The sequence below is a fragment of the Macaca fascicularis genome, chromosome 2, assembly GCF_037993035.2.
Source record: "Macaca fascicularis isolate 582-1 chromosome 2, T2T-MFA8v1.1".
Taxonomy (NCBI): Eukaryota; Metazoa; Chordata; class Mammalia; order Primates; family Cercopithecidae; genus Macaca; species Macaca fascicularis.
Window position 1 is genome coordinate 159,686,613 of NC_088376.1, and position 17,967 is coordinate 159,704,579.

The window sequence follows — 17,967 nt, forward strand, 5'->3', positions numbered from 1 at the left end:
CCGCTACTTTAGGAGGGCCAAGCTTTTATCAGTCATTCACAAAGCAATATTGTAAAGTAACTGCCATCACTTATTTTTAAAACCCGACACAGAACCCACCAAATTTTAACAGAAGAGAACTCTGGAAGGAGAGCATCTTGGAGGGAACGGGTGAATTCCTCTAAATTTCTCTCACCTGGAATTCTGCTTTCACACCTGTGCCCAGCCTTCAGCAGCGTGGCTGGGCACAGAAACATTACTGCGTTGTTTCCACTTAGCTGACATTTTAAAAATGAACCTTACCAAATTGTAAGAAAGAGACAAAAGGGAATAATTACCTAAAATACAGACAGTACAGTATAATAACCACCATCCCCAAAGAAAAGTTTCTGATCCAAAGTTCTAACTCCCATTTAGTTTCTAGGGGCTGGCGCAGCTTCACGTGCCTTACTGGCTCTCTTTGTCTTTTTTTTTTTTTTTCCTTTTTGTGGAGAACGGGGTCTCGCTATATTACCCAGGCAGGTCTCGAACTCCTGGGCTCAAGCTATCCTCCCGCCTCTGCCTCCCTGAGACTTACTGGCTCTCTTTAAGCCTTGTTCTTACCGGGACCCCTGTCACAAATATGGATAACAAACCTTTCTTATTCAGATTTTAATACTGCTTTCTGCCTGAGGGCATATTTAGTGGTGGTGATGGCAGGGGGATGGGAGAGAAAGGGATGTAGCCAGGTAAGCAAGCCTGTCTCCCCTGCTTAGAGGCTTCTAAGGCTCACCCCTGGAGAGCCCCTGGGAAGATTGGAGGCCTGGGTGGGAGGTTGCCAAAACCAACCTTCTCCTCCTTTGCAATTAATTCTGCCTTTGTCATTTATTCAAATGTAGTAGTTTTCCAGCATCCTGACAATGGAGCGCTAAAGGTCAAGACCATAAGTGGTCATCTTCTAACTTTAATCTTTCCCAAATCAGTTGCCAGACCAGCTTAGTAGCCTCCCTCTGCCTTGGCTCTGGTTCATTCTGTTGCCTCCTGATCAAATGTTCCCTGCTCCCCTCCAGACAAGGAGAGAATAAGATGCACCTGCATCTTGTGCTCCTGACACACAAAACTTCAGCCCTGTTCTCTGAATAAATCCTGCTTTTTCACACCTCCATAATTTTGTACATATGGTTTCCTTGGCCTGGAACACCAAGCTCTGTTAGTTGTTCCCTGCTCTGTGTGAATGTAACTGAGATGAAGGAAAGAAAGAGAGAAATAGAGCATGCTCATTTGTAGCCTAAGGAGCCTGAGTAGGGAGGGTGGAAGACTTACCCAGGTATACACCACCTGGTACCTCGCACTGTGGAAGCACTCAGTGAGCAGCACCCAAGTACGAGGCAAAAACAATCCCCGAGGATTTCTGTGCCTAGTTGGAGTTCAGAAGGGAAAGCTACGAAGAGAGCCCAGATCAGGGAATTTTATCCTGTGCTGTCCCTGCAGGAACAACTAAGTGTTTCTTTTGAATGGAAACCTATTATTGAGACATTAAGTGCCTTCTCTATAAGATAATATTAACTGGCTGTCCAGTCCATCATAAATCAACCAAGGGCACACCCTGTTGGAAACATTACTAGTTGTTTGACAAGTCAGGCATCTTCCATCTGGGCCTAGTTTCCACATGTGAAAAACAAGGGTTTTGGACTGAATACATGATGAACTCTATCATTCCTTACAGCTGCTCGTTCTGAAATTCTGTGAACCTGTAAATGTGATGTTGCTTCAGAAATGAATGTCAGTGATCTGAGTTGTAAAAGTGATCTGAGTGATGTAAAAGGAGGGTATGCTAGATGTTTAAATGTGCCGAAGTATCAGTGTTTGGAAATTTCAAGTACAGTAGTTCTACTACTTTTTTCCCTGTAGGTAAATTTTGAAAGTCCCATCAGAATGCAGAATTGAGAGACACACACGCACGTTTTCTGTAACAGACGTTTACTATGGTTACCACTAGATGGCACCCTTGTATTAGTAAGGAGATTTTTCTCTTAGAACGGGCTTCGGGATGACTTCTAATAAAAACAGAGAGTAGTGAGTCAATAGCCGAAACTGAGGAATGAGCAAGTTAACCAGAGGAAATAGAAATGGATGTTTTTCTATCACTGTCTGATGACTTGATCCATAAGATTCGAGGTAAGGAAAAGCTGGAGCTTTCAACATTGCCCTGAGGAAGATTATTTTATAAATATTTCTTAATTGTAAAGCATAAGATACCTTTAAATCCAAGATGAGTATTATTTGCTTGATGAAAAGGGGTGCCATATTTCAGCAGTTCTTTGGTGCGTTGGTTTGTGTTAGTCTGAAGTCAACCTTCCATCTATTCTTAGCTTCAAAAGCAAGGTTAGTCCTGCAAAGTTGGAAACACCAAGTAGTTACCAAGTTGAGTAAATCCCGTTGAACCAAAAAGTGAAAGCTTGAGTCATCTTTTAGCCAAGGAATCATTTGATTTATGCTTCTGTGGCAGGAGTTGAATGGTTACAATGTGTTAAAAGGGAGCAAGAAAGCTTCGGAAAATTTGTAAAAACTTGTGTGACCATGGTATGTCATTTTTATGGTTCTGTTTCCTTTTCTTGGGAGAGGATTTTTTTTCTCTTCATTCACTGTAAACATCTTTCCATTAACTTTTTAAAATGTGGTTTTTTTTAAAGCAGTTTCAGGTTCACAGCAAAATTGAGAGGAAAGTACAGACATGTCCCATATGCCCCCTTACACCGCACATGCATAGTCCGCCATTATCAACATCCCCAACCAGAGTAGTACATTTGTTACGATTGATTAATGTACATTGACACATCATTAATGTCCAAAGCCCATAGTTCACTCTTAGCATTGTACAATCGTTGGGTTTGGACAAATTTATAGTGACATATATCTAACATTATACTGTCATACAGAGTGTTTTCACTGTCTTAAAAATCTTCTGTGCTCTACCTGTTCATCTCCCAAATCCCTGGAAGCCATTTATCTTTTCACTGTCTCTATAGTTTTGCCTTTTCCAGAATGTCATACAGTATGCAGCCTTTTCAGACTGACTTCTTTGACTTAGTAATACATGTTTAAGTTTCCTCCATGTCTTTTCATGGCTTGATAGCCCATTTCATTTTAGCACGGAATAATACTCTGTTGTCTAGATATACCACAATTTACCCATTCTCCTAGCAGAGGACATCTTGGTTGCTACCAGGTTTTGCCAATTATGAATAAAGCTGCTATGAACATTTGTGTGCAGGTTTTTATGCGGATGCAAGTTTTCAGCTCCTTTGGATAAATACTAAAGAGCACGATTGCTGGATTATATGCTAAGGGTATGTTTAGTTTTGTAAGAATCTGCCAAACAGTCTTCCAAAGTGTCTGTACAGTTTTGCTTTCCCAAGAGTAATGAATGAGAGTTTCTTATTCTACATCCTCTGCCGCATTTGGTGGTGTCAGTGCTCTGGATTTTGACCCTTCTAATAGGTGTGTAGTGGTGTATTGATTATACATGACGTAGAGCATCTTTTAATATGCTTATTTGCATCTGTAGGTCTTCTTTGATGAGGTGTTTTGTTGTTGTTGTTTGTTTGTTTTTTTGAGACAGTCTCACTCTGTCACCTGGGCTGGAGTGCAGTGGAGCAATCATAGCTCACTGTAGCCTTGAACTCCTGGGCTCAAGTGATCTTCATGCCCCAGCCTCCCAAGTAGCTGGGACTACAGGTGTGAACCACCATGCCCAGCTAAATTTTTTAATTTTTTGTAGAAACAGGATCTTGCTGTGTTTCTCAGGCTGGTGTTGAACTCTTGGCCTCAAGTGATCCTCCCACCTCAGCCTGGTAAAGTATCTTTTAAGGCAGCAGTCCCCAACCTCTTTGGCACCAGGGACTGGTTTCGTGGAAGACATTTTTTCCATGCACTGGGGGTAAGGGGAGGGGGTGGTTTTGGGATGAAATTGTTTCATTTCAGATCGTCAGGCATTAATTCTCATAAGGAGCACTCAGCCTAGATCCCTTGAATGCACAGTTCGCAATAGGGTTCGAGCTCCTTTGAGAATCTTAACACTGCTGCTGATCTGACAGGAGGTGGAGCTCAGGCGGTGCTGCTCACTCACCTGCTGCTCTCCTGCTGTGCAGCCCAGGGACTGGGGCACCCTATTTTAAGGTCTTTGTAAGTTTAGAATAACAGTCCTTTGTCAGATACTATCTTTTGCAGATATTTTCTCCTGGTCTGAAGCTTGTCTTTTCATTCTCTTTACAGTATCTTTTGCAGAGCAGAATTTTTTTTTTTTTTTTTTTTGAGACATAGTCTTGCTGTATCACCCAGGCTGGAGTGCAGTGACATGATCTCGGCTCACTGGAAGCTCCGCCTCCCGGGTTCACACCATTCTCCTGCCTCAGCCTCCTGAGTAACTGGGACTACAGGCGCCTGCCACCATGCCCCGCTAATTTTGTTTGGAGTTTTTAGTAGAGATAGGGTTTCACCGTGTTAGCCAGGATGGTCTCGATCTCCTGACCTTGTGATCTGCCCGCCTCAACCTCCCAAAGTGCTGGGATTACAGGCATAAGCCACTGCGCCCGGCCAGAGCAGACATTTTTAATGTTAGTCAAGTCTAGTTTGCCGGTTTGTTGGACTTCAGATATTTCAGTAGGTGTATAGTGGTAGTTGTTGTTTTAATTTTTATTTCTCTAATGACAAATGCTATGGCACATCTTTTCATATGCTCATTTGTCATCTTTTGGGGCAAGGTGTCTATTCAGGTCTTCTCATTTTTCAGTTGGATTGTTTTCTTGTTGAGATTTAAGAATTCTTTCTATATTTTGGATACAAATTCTTTATCAGACAGGTGTTTAGCAAATATTTTATCTTGCTCTGGGGCTTGTCTTTTGATTTTCTTAATAGTGTCTTTGAGGAAGCACAGATTTTTAAATTTAATAATATACAACTTAACCAGATTTCGCTTTCATGGATTGTGCTTTGGTATTGTGTCTAAAAACTTGTTACTGTAGATATTTCGATTACCCTGATTTGATCTTTACACATTACATGAATATATAAAAATATCACATGTACCCTGAAAATATGCACATCTATTGTATATCAATTTTTATAAATATTTATTTAGAGACAGGGTCTTGCTTTGTCACCCAGGCTGGAGTGCAGTGTCATGATCATGGCTCACTGCAGCCTTGATCTGCAGGGCTCAAGTGATCTTCCCACCTCAGCTTCCCAAGCAGCTGGGACTACAGACAGGTGCACACCACCACACTTGGCTAGTTTTTGTGCTTTTTGTAGAGATGGGACTTCTCTGTGTCGCGGAGGATGGTCTTGAACTCCTGGGATCAATAGATCTGCCTGCCTTGGCCTCCCGAAGTGCTGGAATTACAGGCATGAGCCACTGTACCCGGCCTCAATTTATTTTTTAGAGATGGGGTCTTGCTGTGTTGCCCACACCAGTTTCAAACTCCTGGCCTCAGGTGATCCTCCCGCCTCAGTCTGTGATCCATTTTGAGTTAATTTTTGTGAAAGGTGTCAGGTCTGTGTCTAGTTTTATGGGTTTTTTTTTTAAACATATAGTCATCCAGTTGTTCGGCACCCTTTGTTGAAAAGTCTTATTCTTTCTCCGTTTAGTTGTCTTTATGCCATTGTCAAAGATCAGGTATTGCTGGATCTATTTCTGGCCCGTCTGTTCTATTGATGTATGTGTTTATTATTTTGCCAATACCAGGGCTACTTTGATTATAAGTCTTAAAATCTGGTAGTAGAAGTCCTCTAACTTTATTCCTTATTTTTTCAGTTTCATATGGGTCTTTTGCCTTTCCATATCAACTTTGGAATCTTTTTGTCAACATCTACAAAATAGCTTCCTGGGATTTTGAGTGGAATTGTGTTGAACCTATAGAGCAAGTCGGGAATAACTGACATCTTAACAATATTGAATCTTTCAATCCACAGGCATGCAACATTTCTCTACTTATTTAGATCTTGGATTTCTTTTATTGTTGTTTTGCAGTTTTTCACATAGCAATTATCTGTTTTGTTAGATTTATATGTGTTTTCATTTGGTGTTAGTATAAATGGTATTTTTTTAACTTTGAAATTTTAGTGGTTCATTGCTAGTATAGAAAAAGGCAATTGACTTTCATATATTGACCTTATCTCCTGTGACCTTGCTATACTTGCTTATTAGTTCTAGGATTTTGTGTGTGTATGTTTGTAGATTCTTTGAGATCTTCCATATAGATAATCATGTCATCTTTGAACAAAGACAGTTTTATTTCTTCCTTTTCTTTTTGTTTTTTTGTTTTTTTGTTTGTTTTTTGAGACGGAGTCTCGCTCTGTCGCCGGGGCTGGAGTGCAGTGGCCGGATCTCAGCTCACTGCAAGCTCCGCCTCCTGGGTTTACACCATTTTCCTGCCTCAGCCTCCAGAGTAGCTGGGACTACAGGAGCCTGCCACCGCGCCCGGCTAGTTTTTTGTATTTTTTTAGTAGAGACGGGGTTTCACCGTGTTCACCAGGATGGTCTCGATCTCCGGACCTTGTGATCCGCCCGTCTCGGCCTCCCAAAGTGCTGGGATTACAGGCTTGAGCTACCGCGCCCGGCCCCTTTTCAATTTAGTTACCTTTTATTTATTTTTCTTGTCTAACTGCACTGGCTAAGACTTCCAGTATGACATTCTTCGTATTCTTTACTCAATAAGATAGAATTGTTCCCAGCTCAATTTTCTCCCCAACCAATTTTGAAGGCATATACAATTTGTACTTCATTTTTACTATCAGGGTATAAAATTCAATGTCTTTTTTTTTTTTTTTTTAAGTTCTTCTATATCCTTACTTATTTTTTGTCTGCTTGACCTGTCTTGCACTTAGAATGATAATGTTGTCAGCTTCTCTAATTATTAATATGTTTCTAATTTTCCTTGCATCTTCTATAGTATTTGCTTTAGCAAAAGTTGTTGCTATGTTATTTGATGCATAGATATTTATAACTGTTATTTCTTCATTGTTAGTTGTGGCTTTGGCATTTAGAAAAGTCTTTGTCAGATTTAATGCTTTTTTGTCTTAAATCTTACTTTATCTGAATCAAAATCATGACCCCCTACTTTCTTTTGGTTTCTATTTGCCTGATATGCCATTGTACATTCTTTTATTTTGTGTCCCTAAATCATTTTAATATTAGCATAGAGTTGGGTTTTGTTTTGTGAGCCAGTTTGAAAATCTTTCATATAATAGGTGAGGTAAGCCCATTCATAGTTTTTGATATGACAGATATGTTTATCTTACTCTGTTACTTTTATGTTATAATTGCTACATACTCTGTTATGTTTGCTGTATTTGCCTACCTGATGTGTTTTCTTTTTTTTTTTTTCAAGAGATCGGGTCTCGCTGTGTTGCCCAGGCTGGAGTGCAGTGGCTATTCACAGAAGTGATCATAGCACACTTTAGCCTTGGACTCCTGGGCTCAAGCGATTCTCCTGCCTCAGCCTCTCAAGCATCTGGAACTACAGATGTGTACCACCATGTCCAGCTACTGAAACGTCTTTATATCTTTTTAAATGCCCTTAGTCCTCTGTTTTCTTATTTAATTTTTTACTCTCAAGCTTGTCAGTTTTTAAAGGTTGTCTTTTAACTCCCACCTATTGCCAATACAACAGTGAGCTTATTCTACTTTCCTCTTTCCCTTCTCCCATTTTTAAACTTATGTTATTTTTAGCTTGTCAGAACATATAACATTTATATATTATTATTCTGCCCTATCCCAACCTTCGTTTTAGTCTTAAGACCACATTTAAATATATTAACTGTTCACTGTGTGTCCTTTTGCCCAAGTTTCTCATCACTTTTTAGTTGGATGAAGCTCATTCTCTAGTAGTAGTGTCAAGGACTGTGACATATTGGAGATGTTACCTTACTCACAAGCTAGTAAGTTTGCTTGTTAGCTGGATCCTGACAGAAAACATGAGACTCTTGGGCCAGATTCAAATATATTGCCGTATTACTCACGGCAGAAACAATAGCCAGAACACCCTCTTCATTTGCATCAGTTCTCTATGTCCCACAAATCCCATGGGGATAACACATGTGTGTCTAGATGAATATCTAGATATGCAGTGGTTTGTGTTAGAACACTTGAGGAATCTAGTGTTTTTATAGTAAACAAATGCTCTTTGGGAATCAATGCTACCTTATCCCTCCAGGTTGCTCCTTGAAAACACAAGCCTACGAAATGACCTGGGAAAAGAGCAGTCAGGATCTTGCCTTTTTGGCATACGTAGTAGGAATTAGCAGGAATGCCCAGGGCCCATGGCAGAATGCCTCTCCCCAAAAGAAGATTCCCAAGAAGGGCTGTGAGCATAGTATTCTCTGAGTCCATCCATGTTTAAGACGTTTTCTGTAGCCTTGATATTTAAAGGACTGATTTGCTAGATACAAAATCCTTAGTTGACTTTTTCTTCCCTTAAATTTCTTGAAAATGCTGCTCCATTCTCACCTTGTTTTTATGTTTCCCTTGGGGAGTCTGGTGGAGAACCTAGTTGTCTTGATTATGTGGTCTTTTTATCATAAAACTCTTTTGAGATATGTGGTCTTTTTATCATAAAACTCCAAGTCTTCCTCTGTCTCTCTCTGTAAATACACATACTTTTTGAAGTCTAATAGTTTTACTAGGATATGCCTCAATTGAGCTTTACAGGGTGATTTTCCCAGGTACCCAGTAGGCCCTTTCAGTATGTAGATTTGGGCTTTCTTTTGTTTCTGAAAGTGTTATTAGACTATAGTTTTAAATTTTAGTTCTGTTTCATTATTTTGTTTCTCTTTTAATTTAGGGATTTCAAACATGTGTGTTGGATCTTCTTTGCCTCCTTCCCTTTCAACTACTTTATCACTGATCCCTCTTTGTTTATCATATTTTCATTCTCATGGTTATTTTGCTTTTATTATTCAATTTTCTTTATTACATTTTTATTTGAATCTGTTCTCCTTTGGACACTTTGATATTTAGTCTTCATTTCAGATATAATTTTATCTTTTTCTTTTTTTTACTGAATTCAATCAGTTTTTCTTTCAGTTCTGCCCACTTTTCGTCCACTTCTATTTTCAGTTTTTGAATTGATTAAACATATAGTTTTTCATAGCCCAAATGCCTATTTAAGGATATTTAATTCAGTTTGGGTTATTGTGTTAAAGTTTACTTTGTGATTGTTTTTTTGGAGGGCATTTTCATTAGCCGAAATGTTTGATCTTCTTTTTCTATTATCTCCTGAAAATGGTTTTGTGTAGTTGTAAACTACTTGCATCTGTTCCTTTTGTAGACAGGATTGGAAGTTTGGGTTGGTTTATAAGATCCCTAGTTTGCAACCTCTGTAATCCTTAAATGCAGTGAAGTATAGTGTCTTTAGTGGATGGCTTTTTGCTTGAAGAGGTCAGTGGGGGAGGAATTACATGCCCCTGATTGTTTTACCTCGCCTTTGTGTTACAGGAATCTGAATTTCCTCCTGCCTCTTTCTCCTTCCCCATCCAGTCACTAGAGGGCACCTCCTCTCCCTTCTTTTTTACTCATTTCTTCCTGAGAAGCAATGCCTTTTTCAGAATGCCATAGCATCCCACAGACTCTGTCTCTTCCCTGTGGTTAGTGCTCCAAATAAGATGTTTTTCAGTGTTTTTATAATTAAGGTAGACTGTCTCTTTCAGGGATGATTTTGGCTCAGATTTAGGCCTTCTGTTCTGTTCTTCTCTCTTCCATGCCATTTTCCCAAATTCTCCTCACTTTCCACAAAGATTTGCAGTGGGACCTCAGGAGATAGCTGTGCTTAGAATTTGCTGTTTATTGTTTTTACTCATAGGTGTATTGAGTCTGTGTAGTCTGTGTCAATTAATTGTGCTGAAGATGTGGGGTTTGTATGCTTGCATTTGTTACTGTTGATCTGTATAGATTTTCAGAGGATTTCACATATTCAGCTATGTAGATATATTGTGATTTTTAACCAGTGCTCTATTTGTTAAATATATTGGTGGTTTTAAAGTGTGCAGATTATAACTATACTTGTAGCTTAATGTCTTGTAGCTTAATGTTTATACAGCTGTGATTAATCTCTGGATAAATTTCCAGAAATAGATCAAAAGTTACATATTTCAGAACTTTTACTAATATAGACTTCCCAGTGTCCCTCCAGAAAACCCACAAGTATTTATTATTAATTTTTCTTTTTTTTTCTTTTTTTGAGACAGAGTCTCACTCTGTCGCCCAGGCTAGAGTGCAATGGCACGATCTTGGCTTACTGTAACTTCTGCCTCTCAGGTTCAAGGGATTCTCCTGCTTCAGCCTCCCGAGTTGCTGGGATTATAGGCACCCGCCCCCAAGCCTGGCTAATTTTTGTATTTTTTTCTAGTAGAGATGGGAATTCACCATGTTGGCCAGGCTGGTCTCGAACTCCTGACTTCCAGTGATCCACCCACCTTGGCCTCCCAAAGTGCTGGGATTACAAGTGTGAGCCACCGTGCCGGACCTATATTTATTATTTATCGGGTTTCTGCTGGGTGGCAGGTGTGGCACCGACAAAGCACTGAGAATACAAAACTCAGTCCAACCCATGCCTGCCCTTAAGCCCAGGAGGTAAACATGAAGCACAGAGGGACAGTGTGACAAATGTTTCGCCCAAAGGGTAAGTTCAAAGAGGTATACGAACACAGAAGGAAGGCCATAGGGCTTTCTGGAACCCTTTTCCATTATAAACAAGGTCACCTCTGTCCTCCCAGAGTACGAACATCCACAGTTTCTTACCTTACTGAAAACCTGACTCTCCTTGAAGACAGTGCCACCCTTGCTGCCACTCAAGGTGAGTCAGGCTGTTCACTCTGCCACCCCACCAGTCTCTCTCCCAGCTCTCATCCTGCGCCTTAGGCACCTGCATTTGTCCTGAGATTCCCTCACGGATTCTTCTTTCTCCCTGCATCCCGCAAATGGTGCTCCATGGGCTCTGGCCCATAACCTTTCTCTTCCCCTCTGCAGTCTCCCTGTGTGGTCCCACTGTACCTTCCCACGGCTTCAGTGGCTCCCACATGCCACTTCTGGGCCACATCCTTCTCCTGCATCTCTGTCCCAACTGCCCACCTGGACATCTCCACATGGTTCCTCTGCAGACACCGCAGACTCAGCATGTGCAAAAGCCACCTCATCATTGTTCCCTGACCTGCTCTTCTCTGTACTCTGGATCTGCTAGTTGCACTACCAGTTTCCACCTCGTTCCTAATCAGGAACCTAGGGCGTCAGCCTTTGTCTTCTTCACCATTTGCCCTCTGCTTCTCTGTCTATCTCTTTTCCTTTCAGGGAATATCATTTCTCTGCCACTTTGTGTTTCTATTCTTTAAAACAAAAAACAAAACCTCTTTTGCCTTCATCCCCTACTTTAAATCTCCCCCTTTTCTCTTCCCTCTTGCCTTTTCTTTCTCTGTATTTTTCTAGCCACTTCATTGTTGCTCATTTTCTCCATTTCTCTTTTTCCTCTTGCTTCTCTAGTGGTTCCTTCTCATTCCCTGTTCACACTCTCCTGAGTCCTCACTGCCCAGATACCAATCTTGATCTTCCTGTTCTTTTTCCTTTAGGGGATTTGAGTTTGGATGGGACAGCTTGAGTCTGGCCATTTGTAAAGCCTGGGGCATGGGAGAATGGGGTAAGCAATGTATCAAATACTTTTTTTTTTTGTAGAAATAGGGTCTCACTATGTTGCCCAGGCTGGTCTGGAACTCCTGGCCTCAATTAATTCTCCTGCGTCAGCCTCCCAAAGTGTTGGGATTACAGCCTTAAATACTTCTAAACTAAAATCCAACTTACTGTTTTCTCTTTCCCTTCTACACCAAGAGGTAGGCCAGTATTCGTCCTCTGAGCATACCTGGATTCCCAAATGACAACTCTGGGGCACCTTGAAGACTACAGTTATAATTTTGGGGCAGACCCCCAGAAATCCTCAAACCTGATCAAAGATACCTGAATGATCAGGAAGGAGGGCTTTAGAGGTATGTCATTGTGCAAGCAGCAGCTGATCTTTGTGGTGTTTTTGTTGCTGCTGTTGTTGTTTTTGGAGACAGGGTCTTGCTCTGTCACCCAGGTTTGAGTGCAGTGGTGTGATCACAGCTCACTGCAGCCTCAACTTCCCAGGTTCAAGCAGTCTTCCCACCTCAGCCTCCCGAGCAGATGTGACCACCAGTGCATGCCACCACGCCCAGCTAATGTTTGTATTTTTAGTAGAGACAGGGTTTCGTTATGTTGCCCAGACTGGTCTCGAACTCCTGAGCTCAAGAAATGTGCCTGCCTTGACTTCCCAAAGTACTGGGATTACAGACATGAGCCACCGCTCCCAGTCCTGATCTTGGTGCTTTTCACGGTGGCTTTTCTTCACAGCCTTCTTGAGATGCGGTTCATCTTTATCACTTATCACACTGTAGCCTTGAGAAGTATGACTAATAACTTCAGGAGGCAGTTGAGTTCAGTAAAGAGTATTTTGAACTCCTAAATTGTTCTGTTAATGACGGCTGCTCAGAAAGGAGTCAAGGTCTATAAATAATGGCAGATTAGCACCTTGAATAGACAGCTTGTTCTTATAGATTTTTGGAGGTGGAATATATTGTTTTTTTATTGACTTAATAAAACGAGTATGTGACAATTTAAGGTAGGAATAATCTTTTAACCTTAATATACTCCTTGTTTAATTTTAATAAAGTAAGTAGGGTAGAATTTCAGATATTAATTAGTTATATTCATAATGCTTTTGAAGGGACATAAAGGATATGTTGTTCCACCCTTCTGCAATGGTCAAAATGGTATTGCTTCCAGAGAGTGAACAAACATACGAGATCATTAAGTAGTTACACAATTTATAGCTTATCTAAATATGATTTGATATTGAAAATTTTGGGCTGGGCATGGTAGCTCATGCCTGTAACCCCAGCACTTTGGGAGGCCAAAGCTGGAGGATCACTTGAGCCCAGGAGTTCAAGACCAGCCTGGGCAACATAGTGAGGCCCTATATATGCAAAAAATCAAAGAATTTAGCCAGGTGTGGTGACCCACACCTGTGGTTCCAGCTGCTCAGAGAGGTTGAGTCAGGAGGATTGCTTGAGTCCAGGAAGTGGAGGCTGCAGTGAGCTGTGACTGTACCATTTTACTTTAGCCTAAGTGACACAGCGAGACCCCATCTCAAAAAGAAAAAAAAGGAAGTCTGGCTCTGATAAAAGGTTCTGCCTGTAGTAATCTATTTTTGGAGAGGAGTAGTAGTAGTAGTTTTCTATTGATATATTAAAACATATCTTACAACTTAGTTGCTTAAAACAAAATGTTTCCAATCTCTCAGTTTCTGTGGGTCAGGAATTTGGGAAGGGTTTAGTTGAGTAGTTCTGGCCCCGTCTCTCATGCAGTTGCAGTCAAAGTGTTGGCTAGGACTGTAGTCATCTGCAGAGTGGACTAGAACTGGGGGATGGCTGTTGACAGGGGATCCTGGCTCCTCACAACGTGCTAGAGTGTCCCTCGTGACATAGCAGCTGGTTTTCCTCAAGGAAGAGAAGAGACCTAAGAGAGGGCAAGGAGGAAGCTGCAGTGCCTTTTATGATCCAGTCTCTTAAGTCACATACCATTACTTCAGCTTGTTTTCTATTTGTTAGAAGCAAGTTACTAAGCCCACATCACACCCTAGCGGAGAAGAATTAGGCTCTGCCTTGTGAAGGGAGGACTATCAAAGAGTTCATGGACGTATGTTAGCACCACCCACCACAGGCTTGTTTTTCCTGATTTTTTTCTTCCTAGGTTGAAGGTGGTACTGCTTAGTAGTTAAGAGCATGGTTCTGAAGCCAGACTGCCTGGCTTTGATTCTGGTTCTTCCACTTGCTTACTGTGTGCTTTAGTAAGTGAGTTGCCTTCTCTGGACCTCAGTTCCCACATGTATGCATTGAGGAAACTGGCACCTATCTCACAGAAGTGTGTGAGAAGTAAATTAATTAATATAAGTAAAGGATGTAGATCTGGGCCTGATGCATAGAATGCTTTTAATAGATGTCAACTTTTAGTATTGTTATTGTCATTTGAACAGCAATATAGGCCAGTTTGTTTCTCCCTTTATTTCTGTGTAATCTGATGTAATGCTTGGTCTAACATATCCCGCCTCATACAGGCTCTGGTCATCCTAGTAGGTTGTCCATGGTAGGAGCCAAGTGGGCTGATGACTCTCAGTGCAGACTCCACTTGTAGTGGTACAGCATGCGAGGGCTCTTAGCTTCTTGTTGATACATGATAAGGAATATCCCTTTCCCTTCCAGAACTCCCACTTGGAAAGGGCTTCCTCCTAAACTTGACAGGAACGTGCTCTGGGACCTGTGAGCTGTGTTCAGTGTTCTTCAGGTTCAGTCACACTTTCAGTCCATAAATATTTATGAAACTTGCTTGGAATTCAAAGCAAAGTAATTCTTCACAGTGCTTTATCTACTGTGAAGAATCAAGGGAAATACATATTTCCTAGCTCTTTAGAGTTTATTCACATAACATTTTATCTTAGATCTGGGACTGATTTGCTTAGTTGGTTAGAGTATAATGCTTATGGGTGGGAAATTTTTCCTTAAAATAATCTGTGTGGAGGAAGGCGGTAATCACAATTCCAACACTTTTAAAGGAAAATTATTTATTAAAGGGCAATCGACTATTTATAATAGTTAAGTACGTTCATTAAATACTGCATTTATATCTGGTAGATCTTGACCTGGCATTGAGTTGCCACATTCTTGGCTCTAGAAAGATGTTTTTAAAAGATGTTCATGAATACCACATGTCAAAATTGTAAGAGAAAGCAGATTTTTAAAATTTTTCGACATAATATACTAGTGAATTTTTTTATGAACTCTGTTTTATAGATGATTCAGAAGATTTTTTACCAGAAAAAAATTATTACACCAAATTTCCACCGTATTTTTTCTTATTGATGTCATTAGTTTCCATGACTGGAAAGTGTACTTGAAATAGCTTCTTCTAAAAGTGTTGCCTTGTCCTGCACTCTGTGATAGTTTGACTTCTTAAGTCCACCGAGATTCTCTTCAGATATTAAGTTCATTTTCTCAACAATAAAAGGATAAGTAGGATTGCATTTGGTTATGCATACCAGAATTCTGACTACTGTGGCTTTAATCAAATAGGGATTTAATTTCCCTATATAACAAGAAGTCTATCTTTCTGCTCTACTATCCTTAGTGTGGGACTTCTGTCTTTGTACTTGTAGTCTCATAGTTATAAGATGTCTATGATGAGATAATATGATGTCATGTTTACATTCCAAGCAGAAAGTGCAAGGCTTTGCAGAAACTTGGTTTATGTTTCCTTGGTCAGAACTGTGCTAGGTGGCTTCCTCAAGTTGCAAGGCATCCCAAGAAAGCTAGTGTTTTAGCAGGGTACATTGCTAACCCAAATGAGATCAGTGTTCTGTTAGTGAGGCAGAAAGGGACATTGTATAGTGGGTAAGCAACTGGTATTGTCTGCCACAAGGGTTTGGATGGTTGCTCAAGTCCTGAGCCGATAGAGCAATCCATGAGTCCATCCACTTGGCAGTAGCACATAGTGATAGTACAGTACTCAGTGTAAGTAATGAATCGGCTCTATATCTTTAGTGTTGGAATCCAGAAGCAAAAACACAGAGTAGTTTACCCCTAGGTAATATATGTGGTCATAAATCTCAGTAATGACCTTGTACGTGATCATGTTTTCCTCCCATCGAAGTCCTCATTAGTAATAAGGAGTATTGAATAAATAAACTCTTCCAAAAGCTGTTTCCATTTAGATTTTTTAATTATATCTGAGCCAGACACGGTGGTTCATGCCTGTAATCCCAGCACTTTGGGAGGCTGAGGCATGCAGATTGCTTGAGGTCAGGAGTTTGAGACCAGCCTGGGCAACATGGTGAAACCCCGTCTCTACTAAAATACAGAAGTTAGCTGGGCATGGTGGTGTGCACCTGTAATCCCAACTACTTGGGAGACTGAGGCAGGAGAATCACTTGAACTCGGGAAGTGGAGGTTGCAGTGAGCTAAGATCGTACCACTGCACTCCAGGATGAGCGACAAAGGGAAACTGTCTCAAAAAAAAAAAAAAAAAAAAAGATATTTTTATTATATATATTTTTGGTAAAATGATTATAAATTAGTTGTGTATGAAAATGATTGTTGTATGTTGTTGCAGTGGAAATTGTACCCATTTTTATTTTTAGTGGAATTGGCAATATGGTGGCTATTAAATCAAGTTGTGCTCTTTTTGTTAAAAGTAAAAAGACTTTATTTCTATTTATTTATTTATTTATTTTTATTGAGACTGAGTCTTGCTCTGTTGCCCGTGCCGGAGTGCAGTGGCATGATCTTGGCTCACTGCAACCTCTACCTCCTGGGTTCAAGCAATTCTCCTACCTCAGCCTCCTGAGTAGCTGGGATTACAGGCATGTGCCACCATGCACAGCTAATTTTTGTATTTTTAGTAGATATGGGGTTTCGCCATGTTGGCCAGGCCAGTCTTGAACTCCTGACCTCAAGTGATCCGCCAGCCTTGGCCTCCCAAAGTGCTGGGATTACAGGCGTGAGCCACTGTGCCTGGCCAAAAGACTTTCTTTCTAATATAAAGTAACACATACACGTTGTTTAAAAAAAGAAAAAAGAAAATCAACTAGTACCAAAGTACTAAAGAAGAAGATAAAAACGCCCTTGATCCTATTACCCAGAAATAATTATATTGTTACCATCTTTTTTTTTTTTTTTTTTTTTGAGGCGGCGTCTTGCTTACTACAGCTTTGACCTCCTGGGCTCAAGCAATCCTCCCACAGAAGCCTCCCGAGTAGCTGGGACCACAAGCATGCACCACCACACGCTGCTAATTTTTGTATTTTTTGTAGAGACAGGGTTTGCCATGTTCCCCAGGCTGGTCTCAAACTCCTGAGCTCAAGCATTCCTCCTACCTCTGTTACCATCTTGAAATACATTTCTGTGCATAAAAAAAAATGGCATTTGAAATTTAGAAATTGTATTTGGAATTATTTGTGAATATAGTTTAGTATGAATTAGTATATTGGCTGAGATATCTCTTGACATAAAAATTTGGAAAACTTTAGATAAATAATTCAATTTAAACCTTCAAAAAGTAAATAAAAGTTTACATTTGATTTCCATTATTTATAGGTGGAAATTTTTAAAGTAGCATTTCTGAAAAAAACCTGACATTGATAAATTCTTATTTATTTTGATTTAGCTTCTAACAAGAAATAAAAGCTTTTGCTCTGAGCCTAGGATTTCCTTATTCCTTCTTGAGGCCATTTATTTATTTTGGGGCATGACAATGGAAATATCAGAATAATTGGAGATGATTGATATGAAAAAATATCTTTTTTTACAATGACCATTTAATGTTCTGTGTGGGTTGGGTCTTCTTGTACCTGAAAATTCATTTGCCTATCGCTTTCAAGCTGCAGATATATTCCACCTCTCCAGTTAAATTTAGCTGAGGAATTGTTAGGTGCGGGCTATAATTGCTCTTTCTCTTCTCTTCACTTTCCCAGCCTCTGCAGTACTTTGACAAGCTTCACTCCTCCTGCAAGCAGTGTTTTCAGTGTGTGTCTTTTATGTGCTGTCGACAGGCTCTTCCCATGTTCTGCAGGCCTCCTACTCGGGGAACGCCACCACTGCCACCACCCCCGTATTAGTACAGGGATGGGAAAGCAGAGCTGGGCAAAGTCATTTGTACTTTTAACATCTGTGTGAACAGCCCTCAAGAGGCCCTTTCTTTTATCTTTCTTGGATCTTTTGCCTACACCCAGAGTTGTTACCCCCAAACAGTTCTTGGTGCCTTGATTATGGACTCAAGATTGAAAAAGCCAAGCTTTCCTAAAAGTATGGATGACAGAAAGGGAAAAAGACGGTATTTTTCTATTTAAATACCACTTTAACATTACTTATTAGACAAATAAATTATAAATATAGCAATGG

The 17,967-nt window shown here is 40.3% G+C and overlaps 1 protein-coding gene across 5 annotated transcripts in view; it reads left to right on the forward strand.

Annotated features, from left to right (window-relative positions):
- The window catches only part of HACD2 (3-hydroxyacyl-CoA dehydratase 2), a 97,383-nt gene that overhangs the window by 23,698 nt on the left and 55,718 nt on the right, over window positions 1-17,967 (forward strand). The gene's annotated exons all lie outside the window — the stretch shown is intronic.